Raw genomic sequence first — 17,637 nt, 5'->3', positions numbered from 1 at the left:
GTACATTAAAAGGATCATATACCATGATCAAGTGAGATTTACTCCAGGGGATGCAAGGATGGCTTAACATATGCAAATTAATCAGTGTGATACACAACATTAACAAAAGAAGGGAAAAAAATCATAACATCATCTCAATAGATATAGAAAAAGCATTTGACATAAATCAACATCCTTTCCTGATAAAAATTTCCAACAAACTTGATGTCAAGGGATGATATATCAATGTAATAAAGACCATATATGACAAGCCCACAATGCATGTCATACTCAATGATGAAAACAGAAAGATTTTCTTCCAAACTCAGAAACAAGGCAAGGATGCCCACTCTTACCACTTTTGTTCAAAAATGTATTGGAAGTCCTAGCCAGGTAAATTAGCAGGAAAAAGAAATAAAAGGCATTGAAATCAGAAAGGAAGAGGTAAAATCCTTTCTGTTTATAGATGATGTGTATTATTTAGAGAAAATCCTAAATACTCCATTCAGAAATTGATAGAACTAATAAGTAAATTCAGTAAAATTGCAGGACACAATATCAATATACAAAATTATTTGCATTCCTATAAATGAAATGAACTACACATTATCAGAATGAGAAATTAGTAAAACAATCCCATTTATAATAACACCTAAAACAAAAAATACTTAGAAATACATTTAACAAAGAAAGTAAAAGATCTGTGCATTGAAAACTATAAAACCATTATTGTAAAAAGTTGAATAAGAAACAAATAAATGGAAAGATATCCTGTGCTCATGGATGGGAAGAATTTATATTGTTAAAATGTGCATCTGACCCAAAGTCATCCATAGATTCAATGCAATTCGTGTCAAAATTCCAATGGCATTTTTTGCCAAACAATTCTAAAATTCATATGGAATCACAAAAGACTGTGAATAGGCAAAGCAATATTGAGAAATAAGAACAAAGCTGGAGGCATCACACTTCTGATTTTAAACTATATTACAAAGCTATCATAATCAAAGCTGTATGGTGTTAGTATAAAAACAGATATCTAGATCAATGGAACAGAATAGAAACCCCAGAAATAAACCCACATGTATGGTCAATTATTTTTGACAAATGTGCCAGAGAATAAACATTGGGGAAATTAGTCTGTTTCATAAATGGTGTTGGGAAAACTGAACAGCAACATGCAAATGAACAAAACTGGATTCATATCATACACAAAAATAAACTTGAACATAAGACCTGAAACTGTAAAAGTCCAGGAAGAAAACATAGAGGGTAAGCTTCTTAACATGGGTCTTGGCAATGTATTTCAGCTTTTACAACAAAAACAAAGGTAACAAAAGCACAAGTAAACAAGTGAGACTACATCAAATTAGAAAGCTTCCACAAAACAAAGGAGACAATCAACAAAATGAAAAGGCAGCTTACAGAATGGGAAGAAATAGTTGCAAACTATTTTCCCCAACTTTTGGGGAAAATCTTAATACAGACGTTTGGGTCTGGAGTGTAGTACTTGTGAAAAATAAAACTAAAATATGATACTACCTGACTTAAGGTGGGATTGGAATTGGCAAGGATCTCTCCATGACAGGCCAACTGAGCCTTACCTGTTCGGTCACAGAAAAGTACATTTTGTGTTATGACCCATTATCTTAGGATTCTGACCATGGTTCTTACAGAGGAAAATGTTATAGACACAGGAGTATGTTGGTTACTTCTTACAGTCATTAAGATGTAATACTGAAAAAAAGTTTTTGTTTAACTTGGCTTCTTGAAATAAAAAAGATTGTATCTTTGTAAGGAGAGGACTTTTCTGAATATAACCTGTGATCCAAGACTAATGAGATACGAGAAACATGGGCTGTGCCACTTTGCTGGAGGAAGTTTTCTATCCTTTGCTAAAGGTATTAGGCAAACTTGGAAAGAGTCTAAAATAACCAGAGGAATGGAGCCCTTTAGCGCCCCATCCAGACTCCTCTTTTGTGCTTTCATTTGACATCCTGTTCCTGATGTCACTCACCATAAAGAAAAATCAAAAAGGACACAACCTGAGGATCAAATCAGTTATCTGTAAAGGTGTAGAACAGAAACCCATAAAATAAGGAATGGTATAACTGTGGTAAAGCTCTCAGAGCTGAGGATAATGAGGAATGATCTCCAAGGCCCATGTCCTTATTCAAAGGAAAAAAATCTTCCTAATAAATAAAATACTGAAATTGGTACTAGTTAAGAGGGTCCTTGAAACTGAAATGAAAGAGCAGCTACGTGTATTAAGATAACTGTATTCCCCCAAATATCCCAAAGTGCTGGTGATTGTTATACTGCTAAAGTAATTTCTGAGATGTTGTAAAGCAGACCAACCTGTAGTGGAATCTTAAGACCTCTACAAAGTTCCCCCATTGTCCCTAATCTCAGGTATCACTATGGAGAGACATGATAAAAAAAAAATATATGTCTCCCAAACATGATCAGGGTCAGTCAGATTTGCAGTCTAAAAATTCTACTCCATCACCACTGAAGCATCTGTGTCTTTCTCCCATCTTATAGGTTACCATAGATTGATTTGGTGTCTGTTATTTGATGCTTGTCATTTTTTCCCCACATTTTTAAGTATAAACTTTTAAAAACTATTATTTAATTTCCCTGTATCATTGTATATTTGGTTTGTTTAGCCTGAAATTTAAGGATCAGGAGGAAGTACATCAGAGATTGAGAAATTGATATCAGCTGGAGATCCTGGAATTTAGGGAGTAATTGCTCCTGACATTGTTTAAAATTGTGTAGCTGGATATGAAATTAGCTATCTCCTATTGAGAAATCTGTTGGCACATTTGCATATTGTACCTTATTATTTTACAATATTAAGAGAGAGAAAGTTTCCAATTGCAAATATGGAAACAAGCTTGTGATGTGAGACGTGCATATACATGTATGAATGCCTGTGCCTGGCAGCCAATTTGTGTGTGGAAAAGGGAGAAGGGAGGGGTAGTAGTTAACATAAATTAGCATGCTTGGCACATTCACTGTGATTTTTCCCAGGATCTATATATGAGCAATTCTACACCTCTTGTTTTTTTTTTTTTTAATATAAGTCTCCACCTCTGGTGATATGGTAGATGGTCAATGCTTATTTGAAAATTGAACAAATAGATCTTTGCCCATCACATCTTTGCAACACTGATTTCTCATTTGTAGAATTTCATACCATTCCTCAAATCTTAGTGCAAGGTTTTAATGCTCTGGAAAGACCTCTCTAACTTTCAGAAATAAACATAGTTGCTTGATTCCTTTAGCATCCTCTGTATATCCTTATCAAAAAATGGTTGATTTATGGTTAAACTATTATGTGTATTTGGGTTCCTAGTTAGCCTAAGCTTCTGAAAAGCAAGCTATATATTTGCATCTTGTATTTTCAGTCAACACAAAGTCTGGTATAAAAGGCACTAAAAAATATCTGTCATGCTATTGGATAAATGTCTACATTTCCCAAGGTGAAGTGTTTGTGTCCTCCAAAGATGATGAAGATATAGAGATATAAAAATAAATAGATCAAAATTAATTATATTGCATTTTTAATAGGTCATACATATGCATTGATCTTTGTGCCAGATTAAGAAATGAATATGTATACATAATAGAGACATATATAGATATATAGATACAGATATAATGCAAGTGACAGTTTAAGAAAAACAAATACAAAAATGCTTAAATATGTAGCTCTTTATAGTCATTTTATTGATTTATTCCAAAAATGTAGCTCACATAAATTTACTAGCTTGTAGGACTTATTATTTCAATAATGTAATATTATGAGGAAAATATTTGGTAAAATATACAAAAGTTTTTACTAAAATATTAATTAACTTTGTTCTTTCTGAAAGTAAGAGAGTTGAAAAAGTAGAAGCATACAGTTCTAAGAAAAATTTAAAAATATAACAAAATATCACTTAAATACATTTTTCATTCCAGATTACAGATTTAAGGGGGTAAAAATAAGGTTAACTACTGCCTCTGAAGCGTATTTGCAACAAATCATTCCTTTTGGCATGAATAGATTCTGATTAGTTGTGACCCATGTCAACAACACCAATACTCTTAATAATGTTTTTTCTACAAGTGTACTCTCTTTAGTCTTATCTTAGTGTGAAGGTATTAGCTATAAAATATACTTTAGAATTTGATCCATATTTATTGGAAGCAACATATCATTCTCAGGCACATCCAGGTTTGTTGTATTATCAGTTGCCACATTATATATAGGTACTTCTAATATTGAAGGCTTCTTTTATGATAGGACAATTGCAGTGCATTAAATCTGATATACATGCTGATAAAATAAAGAACCAAGTGTATTAAATAATTTATGGAACTAGCCAGGATATACATAAATAAAATACTTAAAGATATTGCATTTCAGGCACTTACTACAAATTGATACTATGTTCTGACAAACATAGCATTCACAAAGATAAGTCACATCATCACATAGTCAACTAAATAAAATATTCCTATTAAATTTGAGACAAAACCTTCAAAATGCATGATTTAGAATTACAAACCCTTAAAATTCTAGTATTATGTATATTCCCTGTAGAATGTAAAGCATTTCTTAGGAAGATTTTATTTTTAAAAATAGTGTGTTCTTATTAAATCAGAGTTGCTATAGCTTAAAATTATTACTTATTACCTTATGAAATAGTTGTTGAACCACTACTATATGGAATGTCCTGTCCTAGATTTTGTAGATATCTTTCCATAGTCCCTTTGTTTTCATGTTAGTAGACAGCCTATTAATATTCATTTTTCAGCATGTGCAAATAATGTTTTGGCATGAATATTCATAAACAATGTTTAATGAGTATATTTAAATACATATTAGTCACAGTGAATCAGTTACATGTAAAGCTAATGCTATTCAGTGTACTGGCTCATTTTAAAAATATGTTGTAGCTTTCTCAAATTTATTTATATATTGGATTTTTTTTAACGTGAAAGTACAGGTAATATCAGTAACTAATATATAGTACTATAGAAACATGGATGTATCTAAGTAGTTGGATGTTTTAATTTATTATATCCATTTATATAATAACAAAACAGCAAACATACTTTAAAAAAAGTGTACCATAATTCTTTGTCTTTTATTAAACAATAAAACATTCTAAAAATAAATTGTAATACTATATTTATTCCTATATTGAATCGCTCAGTGTTTAATGACCTTCAAAAGCTAATGTGACCTGAATTACTCTACTGCATTTATGTATTTAGAGTACAACCTAAGTCATTAAAAATTAATTTCTTCACGTTATTTGCAATGTACTTAATTCCTTTAGGTGTTATTTGCTTGATATTGATAAGATGTTAACAGAAGCCACCGTGGAGAAAATATTGTAAAGATAATAGTAATAATGATAATCCCTTGGACAAACATCAATTTGTATTTAGATATTAACTTATGTGTAGAAATATAATATTACAGGTTTAAAATATTATGTCAAATTTGCCAGTCAGAATAAGGATGTAATATTTCTTGATTAATTATTTGATAATAAATCAATAATTTCCTTTCTGGTGAACCATAAATAGTTATAAAATAATCACATTTTTTATGAAGTTTAGCAACAAACACAATGTAATTAAAATAACAGATGAGCACTAAAAAGGTAATAGCATGAGAAATTTTTCAGTCTCTAAACATTGCTTTTCTCTCTTTTAAACTGGAGTGTTTAAAGAATTTTCAGCTGAGTATAATGATTGTAAGGGAATGATCTTTCTATAATGTAGCACCTGAACAATATATGTAATTAATTAGGCATACTTAAAATCATGTATTTTCATTATATATGTATTTTCTATATGTAGCATTTTTACTGTAAAATACTGTTAAACATTATTGGAATTTGAATTTCATTCTTGGTTTCCCTTGTAATCAAAATTCTAATGGGAACCATTATTCAGTAGCATTTAGAACAAAGTCCCAAGAGCCTGTTTTACTAAATACTTATTCATAGTCATGAATAATTGAAATTGCTTACTTTATTATGGTTTTATGGAGAACAAGGACATTAAATGACTGATTCTTGAACTTAAAATTCTCATTTGCTTTTGACAATACCAGAATTATTACCTACAGGAAACCTATTTTAGATACTAGCAGACACATATATTCCCCAAATTTCAGAATTTTGCAACTAAATATAAAAATAAGGAGGCTCTCAGACCAAATTAGTAGTCAGTTAAGGTATAGATAGGTATGTCTATCTAATCTGTGTGTGTTTGCGTGTGTGTGTGTGAATGTGTGTATGTGTATGTGCATCTTGGGCTTCCTTTATTAAACATATATGTTTTGGGGATTATTTTTAAAATCATAAAAGAATTCTTAATAGGATTCTATAAGTCATGAACAGACCACTAATTTAGTCTCATTGATCTCGATAAATATGTTTGAATTGTTGATGTTCTAAGTACTTTAAAACAATAATAATCCCTCCAGGGTATCACAAAGTCTAAACATTATTTTTGTTTTAAATTTACTTATTTATTTTTGAACAGTTACTTGCATATAAAACCAAATTTTAAACTTAAAATATTATTTATTAATATTATTAATTTGTTGATATAAATATTCGTATTGTTAATTTATTGGTAACTTTTTTAAAATTAACTTTTTTTGGAGTATAGTTGTTTTACAATGTTGTGTTAGTTTCTGCTGTATAGCAAAGTAAATCAGCTATATGTACGTATATATCCCCTCTTTTTTGGATTTCCTTCCCATTTAGATCACCACAGAGCACTGAGTAGAGTTCCCTGTGCTACACAGTAGGTTCTCATTAGTTATATATTTTATACATAGTATATATATATATATATATATATGTCAATCCCATTCTCCCAATTCATCCCACCCCCTCTTCTCCCCACCGGTATCCATATGTCAATTTTCTACATCTGTGTCTCTATTTCTGCTTTGCAAATATGTTCAACTGTATCATTTTCCTAGATTCCACATATAAGCAATATTATACGATATATGTTTTAGTCTTTCTGACATACTTCACTCTGTATGAAAGTCTCTAAGTCTCTAGGTCTATCCATGTCTCAGCAAATTGCACAATTTCATTCTTTTCTGGCTGAGTAATATTCCATTGTATATATGTACCACATCTTCCTTATCCATTCTGCTGTAGATGGACATTTAGGTTGCTTCCAAGTCCAGACTATTGTAAATAGTGTGGCAATGACTATTGGGGTGTGTTACCTTTTTTGAATTATGATTCTCTCCAGGTATATGCCCTGGAGTGGGATTGCTCAGTCATATGGTAGTTACTGTTCTCCATAGTGGCAGTATCAATTTACACTCCCACTAACAGTGTAAGAGGGTTCCCTTTTCTCCACACCCTCTCCAGCATTTATTGTTTGTGGATTTTTTGATGATGGCCATTCCGACCGATGTGAGGTGATACCGCATTGTAGTTTTGATTTGCATTTCCCTAATAATTAGTGATGTTGAGCATCTTTTCATGTGTTTGTTGGTCATATGTATGTCTTCTTGGAGAACTGTCTATTTAGGTCTTCTGCCCATTTTTGATTAGATTGTTTGTTTTTTTAATATTGAACTGCATGAGCTGTTTTTTTTATTCTGGAGATTAATCCTTTGTCCGTTGATACATTTGCAAATATTCTGAGGGTTGTCTTTTCGTCTTGTTCATAGCTTCCTTTGTTATGCAAAAGCTTTTAAGTTTCATTAGGTCCCATTCATTTATTTTTGTTTTTATTTTCATTACTCTAGGAGGTGGGTCAAAAACGATCTTGCTGTGATTTATGTGAAAGAGTGTTTTTCCTATGCTTTCCTGTAAGAGTTTAATAGTGTCCGGTCTTACATTTAGGTCTTTAATCAATTTTGAGTTTATTTTTGTGTATGGTGTTAGGTAGTGCTCTAATTTCATTCTTTTACATATGGCTGTCCAGTTTTCCCAGCACCATTTATTGAAGAAGCTGTCTTTTCTCCACTGCATATTTTTGCCTCCTTTATCATAGATTAGGTGATGATAGGTGCATGGGTTTTTCTCTGGGCTTTCTATCCTGTTCCACCGGTTTATGTTTCTATTTTTGTGCCAGTACCATACTGTCTTGATCACTGTAGCTTTGTAGTATAGTCTGAAGTCAGGGAGTCTGATTCCTCCAGCTCCATTTTTCTTTCTCAAGATTGTTTGGGTTATTTGGGTTCTATTGTGTTTCCATACGAATTGTAAAATTGTTCATACTAATTCTTTGAAAAATGCCATTGGTAAAATGATAAGGATTGCATTGAATCTGTACATTGCTTTGGGTAGTATAGTCATTTTCACAGTATTGATTCTTCCAATCCAAGAACATGGTATATCTCTCCATCTGTTTGTGTTGTCTTTGATTTCTTTCATCAGTATCTGATAGATTTCTTAGTACAGGTCTTTTGCCTCCTTAGGTAGGTTTATTCCTGGGTATTTTATTCTTTTCATGGCTATGGTAAATGGGATTGTTTCCTTAATTTCTCTTTCTGATATTTTGTTGTTAGTGTATCAGAATATAAGAGCTTTCTTTGCATTGATTTTTTATCCTACAACTTTACCAAATTCATTAATTAGTTCTACTAGTTTTCTGGTGGCATCTTTAGGATTTTCTATGTATAGTATAATGTCATATGCAAACAGTGACAGTTATACTTCTTCTTTTCTGATTTGTATTCCTTTTATTTATTTTTCTTCTCTGAGTGCCATGGCTAGGACTTCCAAAGCTATGTTTAATGATAGTGGTGAGAGTGGACATCCTTCTGTTCTTCCTGACCTTAGAGGAAATGCTTTCAGTTTTTCACCATTACGAATGATGTTTGCTGTGGGCTTTGTCATAAAAGGCCTTTATTACATTGAGGGAGGTTCCCTCTATGCCCACTTTATGGAGAGTTTTTATTATAAATGAGTGTTGAGTTTTGTCAAAAGCTTTCTCTGCATCTATTGAGATTTTCATATGGTTTTTATTCTTCAATTTATTAATATGGTGTATCACATTGATTGATTTGCATATATTAAAGAATCCTTCATCCCTGGGATAAATTCCCCTTGTTCATGGCGTATCATCCTTTAATGTGTTTTTGGATTCTGTTTGTTAGTGTTTCATTGAGGATTTTTGCATCTATGTTCATCAGTGATATTGGCCTGTAATTGTCTTTTTTGTGATATCTTTGTCTACTTTTGGTATCAAGGTGATATGGCCTTGTAGAATGATGTAACAAGTGTTCCTCTCTCTGCAATTATTTGGAAGCATTTGAGAAGGATAGATGTTAGCTATTCTCCAGTTGTTTGATGGAATTCACCTGTGAAGCCATCTGGTCCTGGACTTCTTTTGCTGGAAGATTTTTAATCACAGTTTCAATTTCATTAATTGTGATTGTTCTTTAGCCTTGTGGTTAGAAATGATGCTTGATATGATTTTAATTTTCTTAAATTTACCAAGGCTTGATTTGTGATCCAAGATGTGATCTCTCCTGGAGAATGTTCCATATTCACTGGAGAAGAAAGTGTGTTCTGCTGATTTCAGATGGAATGTCCTATAAATATCAATTAAGTGTATCTGGTCTAATGTGTCAGTTAAGGCTTGTGCTTCCTGATTAATTTTCTTTTTGAATGATCTGCCCATTAGTGTGAATGGAGTGTTAAGTTCCACACTTATAGTGTTAGTATCAATTTCCCCTTTTATGGCTGTTAGCATTTGCCTTATGTATTGAGGTGCTCCTATGTTGGGTGCATTGATATTTACAATTGTTGCATCTTCTTCTTGGATTGATCCCTTAATCATCATGTAGTGTCCTTCCTTGTCTCTTGTAATAGTCTTTATTTTAAAGTCTATTTTGTCTGATATGAGTATTGCTACTCCAGCTTTCTTTTGATTTTCATTTGCATGGAATATATTTTTCCATCCCTTCACTTTCAGTCTGTATGTGTCCCTAAGTCTGAAATGGGTCTACTGTAGACAGCATATGTATGGGTATTGTTTTTTATCTATTCAGCCAGGCTGTGTCTTTTGGTTGGAGCATTTAATCCATTCATATTTAAGGTAATTATTGATATGTATGTTCCTATTACCATTTTCTTAATTGTTTTCAGTTTGTTTTCGCAGGTCTTTTTCTGGTCTTGTATTTCTCACTTTGAGAAGTTCCTTTAGCATTTGTTGTAGAGCTGGTGTGGTGGTGCTGAATTCTCAAGTAGTCTTGGTTGTAAGTTTTTCCCTTTCATCACTTTAAATATACTATGGTACTCCCTTCGGGACTTCAGAGTTTCTCTGAAAAATCAGCTGAAAACCTTATGGGGATTCCTTTGTATATTATATTTTTCTTTTCCCTTGCTGGTTTTAATACTTTTTCTTTGTATTTAATTTTTGTTAGCTTGAATAATATGTGTCTTGGTGTGTTTCTCCTTGGGTTTATCCTGTATAGGACTCTCTGTCCTTCCTGGAATTGGGTGACAATTTCATTTCCCATGTTAGGGAAGTTTTCAACTATAATCTCTTCAAATATTTTCTCAGACCCTTTCTCTTTTTCTTCTTTTTTGACTCCTATAATTCGAATGTTGGTGCTTTGAATATTGTCCCAGAAGTCTCTGAGACTGTCCTCATTTCTTTGCATCCTATTATTTTTTTTTTATTCTGCTCTGTGGCAGTTATTTCCACCATTCTATCTTCCAGCTCACTTATCTGTTCTTCTGCCTTAGTTATTCTGCTATTGATTCCTTCTGGTGTATTTTTCACTTCAGTTATTGTGTTGTTCATCACTGCTTTTTGTTCTTTAGGTCCTTGTCAAATATTTCTTTTGTCTCCATTCTATTTCTGTGTCTCCATTCTATTTTCAAGATCTTGGATCATCTTAAGAATCATTACTCTGAATTCTTTTTCAGGCATATTGCCTATTTTCTCTTCATTTATTTGGTCTTATGGATTTTTACCTTGTTCCTTCATCTGTAACATATTTTTCTGTCATCTCATTTTGTCTGACTTACTGTGTTTGCGGTCTCCTTTCTGTATGCTGCAGGGTCATTGTTTCTCTTGCTTCTTCTGTATTTGCCCCCTCATTGATGAGGCTGTTACAGGGGCTTTTGGAGGATTCTTTGTGGGAGGGTCTGGTGTCTGTGCTCTGGTGGGTGGAGCTGAGTCTTGTGTCCCTGATGGGCTGGACCATGTCAGGTGGTGTTTTGGGGGGTGTCTGTGGGCATAGTATGACTTTAGGCATCCTGTCTGCTGATGGGTGAGGCTGTGTTCCTGTCTTGCTAGTTGTTTGGTGTGGGGCATCCAGCAGTGGAGCCTGTAGGCATTTGGGTGGAGCTAGGACTTTGTGTTGAGATGGAGACCTCTGGGAGTGCTCATGCTGATTAATATTCCCTGGGGCCAGGAATTCTCTGGCATTCTAGTGTCTTGGACTCAGCACTCCTACACTAGAGGCTCAGACATGACACTTGGCCAGGGAACAAAGACCATGCCAGCAGCATGGTGGAGCCAGAAAAAGAAAAGAATAAAATACAACAAAGAAAACAAACAAACAAAATCCAAGATAAATGATAAAAGCAAGACCAAACAAAGAAAGAAAAGAAGGAAAAAAAAAACTAACAATAAAAACAGAAATAACAAAAATAAAAAAACAAAACACAAGAAAAAGAGAAATCAAACTAAAAAAAACCAAAGAAAACATTAAACAAATAAACCAAAATGATCAAGACATAAAACAACAAAACAAACAAAAAAAGACAAAATCAAAAACAAGAAAAAAACACAAAACAGGTAAAAATTGAAAAATAAAAAAATATTAAAAAATTAGGAAACAAAATAGAAAAAATAATTAAAAAGAAAAAATAATAAAACAACAACAGAACATAATGAAACAAAAAATGAAAAGAAAAAAATAGTAATAATATTTTCCTGAGAACTCCACTCTCAGTGTCCTTGTTCCTCCAGTGAGCCATAGCCAACTCTTGCCTCCCCAGGAGGCCCTCCACTAACACTAGGTAGTTCTCTGGACTTGCTGTGGGCAATGTTGAACCAGCTCAGACCCTGACCTGACCCAACTTCCACATGTACTTGCCCCCAAAGTCCACAGCTGCCAAATTTAGACTGGTCTCAGTTGTTGATAGTACTTATTGCCCATTCAGATATTCCACAGATACAGGATTTACCAAGCAGATCATGTGGATTTAACCTGTGTCTTGTTCAGCTGCACAGAGAGATTTCTGTTCCTCTTTCTTAATCACATAGTCTCTGAGCTCAGCTTTGGTTTTGGTCTCACCTCTATGTATGGGCCACACTCAGGTGTCTGTTCCCTGCCCAGGCAAGTAGGGCAGAAGCAGTGACTGATTGGGGCTCTCAGACTGTTTGGAGCAATTATTCGCTCAGGCTGAGGATGAATAAGGTGGCCGCAGCTTTGGTGTGTGTGAAGTGCCTGCAGCAACAGAGACCAACAGGAAGATGCAACAGACTGGGACACACTCTGGTGTGAGTCCCTCCAAGTGACCACAGAAGCAGGGACCGTTGGGTGGGGAAGGGGCTTGCAATGGCAGCCCTGCCCCTTGCACACCACTCAACAGTGGTGTCGCATTTCCACGGCAGAGCACACTTCCTGTAGGAGCATTCCTGGCCATGGAGCCCCTCACTCCCATTCCCTCAGGTTTTCTCTGTGCAGCCAACACTGGTCCTCTCCCCAGATCCACTCTCCTGACCACAAGCTTTAGCACTCAGTCCCCTTCAGCACTGGTGGCTTCCTGTCTCAGGCTGGGGTGCCCAGGACTGATTCCAGAGGAAGCTTTGGCAGTGGTGGTGCTCAGGACTCTGGAGACTGTGCAGGTGGAGGAGACTTTGGCTTGAAGGGGCGGGCCTTTATTAGTAACTTTTTAAATTTAAAAGTCGCCTTCCATATCTGTCCTCCAGATACCTACTGATCTTGCCAAGAAGCAATCAATATAATTAGAAATGAATACCAGATCTTGAATCAAATGAACTCATAATATATGGAATGGGATAGAAATCACCATATTATGTCCAAAATTAAAATAGTAACTAACTTTTGCTGTTTTGTTCTGTGGACCAATCATTGTATGAAATACATTAATAAGTCATTTCTCACTCATTTCTCAAAAACAATTCTATGTGGTAAATATTTTCTTTAATTTCAACCCACAGCTGAGGAAACTAAGGCCAGGAGAGTGTCTAATCGATTTTCTTATTACACTGGCCATTTGGTAAAAAGTGACAAGTTGGTGTGTTCACCTACTCAGCACCACTCCAGAAACCATGTTCTTAAAACATTGTGATATACTCCCTCCTTTAGGGTATAATGGTTAAAAGCAAGACCTTCAAATGTAATAAGTGTTAAAGTTGTACTCTTTGTAAACAATTTATGTATTGTGCATGCATTTGGATGTGCTGAAGAAAATAATTTAGAAAAGAAATTAGACTTATAAAGGTAACCAAAATATAATAGGAAGTTAGAAAATAGTGCCAAGAACTAAATAACAGGCTGGGATTTGGAATATATAACTCTTATAATTCTGCCTCTCAGTGATCTATTCACATGAATAAACATTGTACACAAAAGTTTTTAAAAGGTACTAATACAGGAATACCTTGTTTTATTGTGCTTCGCTTTATTGCAGATATTGAGTTTTTTACAAATTGAAGGTGTGTGGCAACCTGGCATCAAGCAAGTCTATTGGTGCCATTTTTCTAACAGCATTTGTTCAATTGGTTCCTCTACATCACATTTTTGATAATTCTCACAATATTTCAAAACTTTCATTATTATTATATGCTATGGTGATCTGAGATCAGTGATCTTTGATGTCACTATTGCAATTATTTTGGGGTGCCAAGAACCACACCCATATAAAGTGATGAGATTAGTAGATAGATGTTGTGTGATTTGACTGCTCCAACAATTGTGCATCCCCCCACCTCTCCCCTTCTCCAGAGGTCTCCCTAGTCCCTGAGACACAACACTATTGAAATTAGGGCAATTAATAACCCTACAAAGGCCTCTAAGTGTTTAAGTGTAAGAAAGAGTCATATGTCTTTCACTTTAAATCCAAAGCTGGAAAAGATCAAGCTTAGCGAGAAAAACATGTCTAAAACTGAGATGTGTGGAAAGCTGGGCCTCTTGTGCCAAACACCCAAGTTGTGAACGTTAAGAAAGGTTCTTGAAGGAAATTTAAAGTGCTACTCCAGTGAACACATTAATGATAAGAAAACAAAACAGACTTATTGCTGGTATGGAGAAAGTTTTAGTGGTCTGGGTAGAAGATCAAATCAGCCACAGCATTCTCTTAAGCCAAAGCCTAATCTAAAGCAAGACCCTAACTCTCTTCAATTCTGTGAAGGCTGAGGGAGGTGAGGTAGGTGCAGAAGGAAAATTTGAAGCTAGCAGAGGTTGGGTCATGAAGTTGAAGGAAAGAAGTCCTCTCCATAACATAAAAGTGCAAGAGGAAGCAGAAAATCCTGATGTAGAAGTTGCAGCAAGTTATCCAGAAGATTTAGCTAAGGTGATTAATGAAGGTGGCTGCATTGAACAACAGATTTTCAATGTAGGTAAAGTAGCCTTATACTGGAAGAAGATAACATTCAGAACTTTCATAGCTGGAGAAGAGAAGTCAATGCCTGGCTTTAAAGCTTCAAAGGACAAACTGATTATCTTGTTGGGAGTTAATGTGGCTGGGGACTTAAAGGTGAAGTCATTTACCATTCTGAAAATCCTAGGGTCCTTTAGAATTATGCTAATTCTACTCTGTCTGTGCTCTATAAATGGAACAACAAAGTCTGGATAAAAACACATCAGTTAACAGCATAGCTTACTGACTATTTGAAGCCCACTGTTGAGATCTATTGCTCAGAAAAAGATTCCTTTCATAATATTTCTGCTCTCTGACAATGCACCTGGTCACCCAAGAGCTCTGATGGGGACAAACAATGAGATTCATGTTGTTTTTATGCCTGCTAACACAACATCCATTCTGCAGCCTATGGATCAAGGAATAATTTCTACTTTCAAGTCTTATTTAAGAAATATATTTTGTAAGGTTATAGCTGTCCTAGATGGTGAGTCATCTGATGGATCTGGGCAAAGTAAATTGAAAACCTCTGAAAAGGATTCACGTTTCTAGATGCATGAAGAACATTCATAATTCATCAGAAGAGGTCAAAATATCAACATTAACAGGTGTTTGGAAGAAGTTGACTCCAACTCTCATGGGTGACTTGATGGGTTTAAGACTTCCATGAAGGAAGTAACTACAGATTTTGTAGAAATAGCAAGAGAACTAGAATTAAAAGTGGAGACCAAAGATGTGACTGAATTGTTGCAATGTCATGATAAAACTTTCATGGTTGAGGAACTGCTTTTTATGGATGGTAAAAAGTGGTTTATTGAGATGGAATATACCCCTGCTGAAAATGCTGTCAAGATTGTTGAAACAACAACAAATCATTTAGAATATTGCATAAACTTAGCTGATAAAGCAGCATCAGTGTTTGAGAAATTGACTCTAATTTCAAAAGAAGTTCTGCCATGGTAAAATGCTATCAAAAAGCATTGCATGCTACAGAGAAATTGCTTGTGAAAGTAAGAGTCAATCTAAGTGGCAAACTTTGTTGCTGTTTTATTTTAAGAAATTGCCACTGCCAACCCAACCTTCAGCAACCACTGCCATTAACATATGGACACGATTTTCACTAACAAAATGACTACAACTTTTTGAAGACTCAGATGATGGTTAGGGTTTTTCAGCAATAAAATATTTTAAAATTAAGGTATGTACATTTTTTAGACATAAAACGATTACACACTTAATAGACTGCAATATAATGTAAATGTAAATTTTATATGCAATGGAAAAAATTGTGTGACTTTTTTATTGCAATGCTTGCTTTGCTACAGTGGTGTGGAACAGAATTCACAATAACTGCAAAGTGTGTCTTTATAGATATATGCTCAGGAGTGTCAAGACAGCCAACAAAACTTGCATATTTGCAATGTGCTCATGATAGTCTTCAAGAACAGATATGCATAGAGCATAATAGATGAATAGAACGTATCTTTTTACTATGTCTATAAAGTATAATAATATGAAAACACTTTAAGTATAGTACTTTCATTATTTATAATAGAATGATATCATTAAATTAGTTAAATATTATTTAATAATTTAACATGCTTATATATAATTGAAAAGGATTACCACTTTTGGTGTTGATAGAGAATGAGGGATTGGACTTTCCACCCCATTATAAACAACCAGAAAACCAGATAAAATAAATTGCACAGATTTTTTCAGACAGTGGAAACAGTGACAACTGGTTGGTTTTCACTAAATGAAGGGAAATAAATGAAGTAATTTTCATAATGGTCCTGGGTTTTTGCTTAGAGATTTTTTTGGAACCATGATAAGACACCTAAGCATAGTACGGAACTCAAGCAGAGCACAATGTCTTTCTAAATTGAGATACACAAGCTTGAAGAGGTGGAGATGGCTGGAATTTGGGGACAGTATGATTGCAAAGAAACCTATGCAGGAAAGATACTAAGTAACCTACATAAGTGGTCCTTTTAAGTGTTTTGATGAATACGAACCCATGGCTACATGGGATAAAACTCCCTGGCTGGATAGCTATAAATTAATTAGTTCCCTTTGAATTTTTGCCAACCAGAGGCAACATTTATTATGACACCTGGGGCATTCAGGAGTGACACCAGTAGCAGTAGTACCAGAAGTATTAGTAGTACTAGTAGTAAACTAGCCTTTGAATAAGGCTACACTAAATACACCTTAACAAAACTTAGAACTGTTAAGAGGTTTAAGGTCATTTTCAAATAACAGAGAGTGGAACAGCATCCAACAGTCTTTAATGAATATAACAATGTTCATTTTCATCAACATAATATTCACAGTACATAGAATCTAATCAGAATTTATTATACATTCAAAGACACAGGGATATGTGATATAAAACTACCAGTTAATAGAATCATACTAAATAATGATAGATATGATGGAATGGGCACACAGAACATAGGACAGATATTCTCACTAAGTCAGGTATTTAATGAAAAAATAATACAATGAGGAAAAGAATATTAAAATATCCAATGAATTATTTTGAGATTAAAAATGCCTCCTAAATAAAAACTTCTTTAGATGGATTTAGTAGTGGAGAAGATGCTTCAGAAGGGGAAAAAAACCCCCAAAACTTTAAAACATAATACAAATTATGAAAGATGAAGCATAGAATAAAAGAAGAGAAAAGATGAACAGAATCACAGTTAATTGTGGGAGAATATCAGGTGTTTTCATATCCATGTGCATTAGTTCTCTGTTGCCATTACAAATTACCAAAAACTTAGTGGCTTAAAACAACTAAGAAAAGTATTCTTTCATAGTTTTGGATTTCAGAATTCTGAAATCAAGGTATCAGCAAGGTTGATTCCTTCTGGAGGCTCTGAGAAATTGTCCAGTCAAAGCAAATGTATCACTTCAATCTCTGTCTCTGTCTTCACATGGCCTTTTCCTTTGTGTGTCTTTGTATTTGCTCCTCTTTTTCCCTTAAATGGATTCCTCTCATTGAATTTGGGAAAGACCCTAAATTTAGTACGAC

At 34.2% G+C, this 17,637-nt stretch overlaps 1 pseudogene; it reads left to right on the top strand.

Annotated features, from left to right (window-relative positions):
* The first annotated feature begins 1,832 nt into the window (after nt 1-1,832).
* Nucleotides 1,833-15,729, top strand: LOC113612408 (tigger transposable element-derived protein 1-like; annotated as a pseudogene).
* The last annotated feature ends 1,908 nt before the right edge of the window (nt 15,730-17,637 follow it).

The sequence above is a fragment of the Aethalodelphis obliquidens genome, unplaced genomic scaffold (genome assembly GCF_003676395.1).
Source record: "Aethalodelphis obliquidens isolate GAN/ISIS:26980383/991018 unplaced genomic scaffold, ASM367639v1 scaffold76, whole genome shotgun sequence".
NCBI lineage: Eukaryota > Metazoa > Chordata > Mammalia > Artiodactyla > Delphinidae > Aethalodelphis > Aethalodelphis obliquidens.
This window is presented reverse-complemented; position numbering and strand designations above follow the sequence as displayed.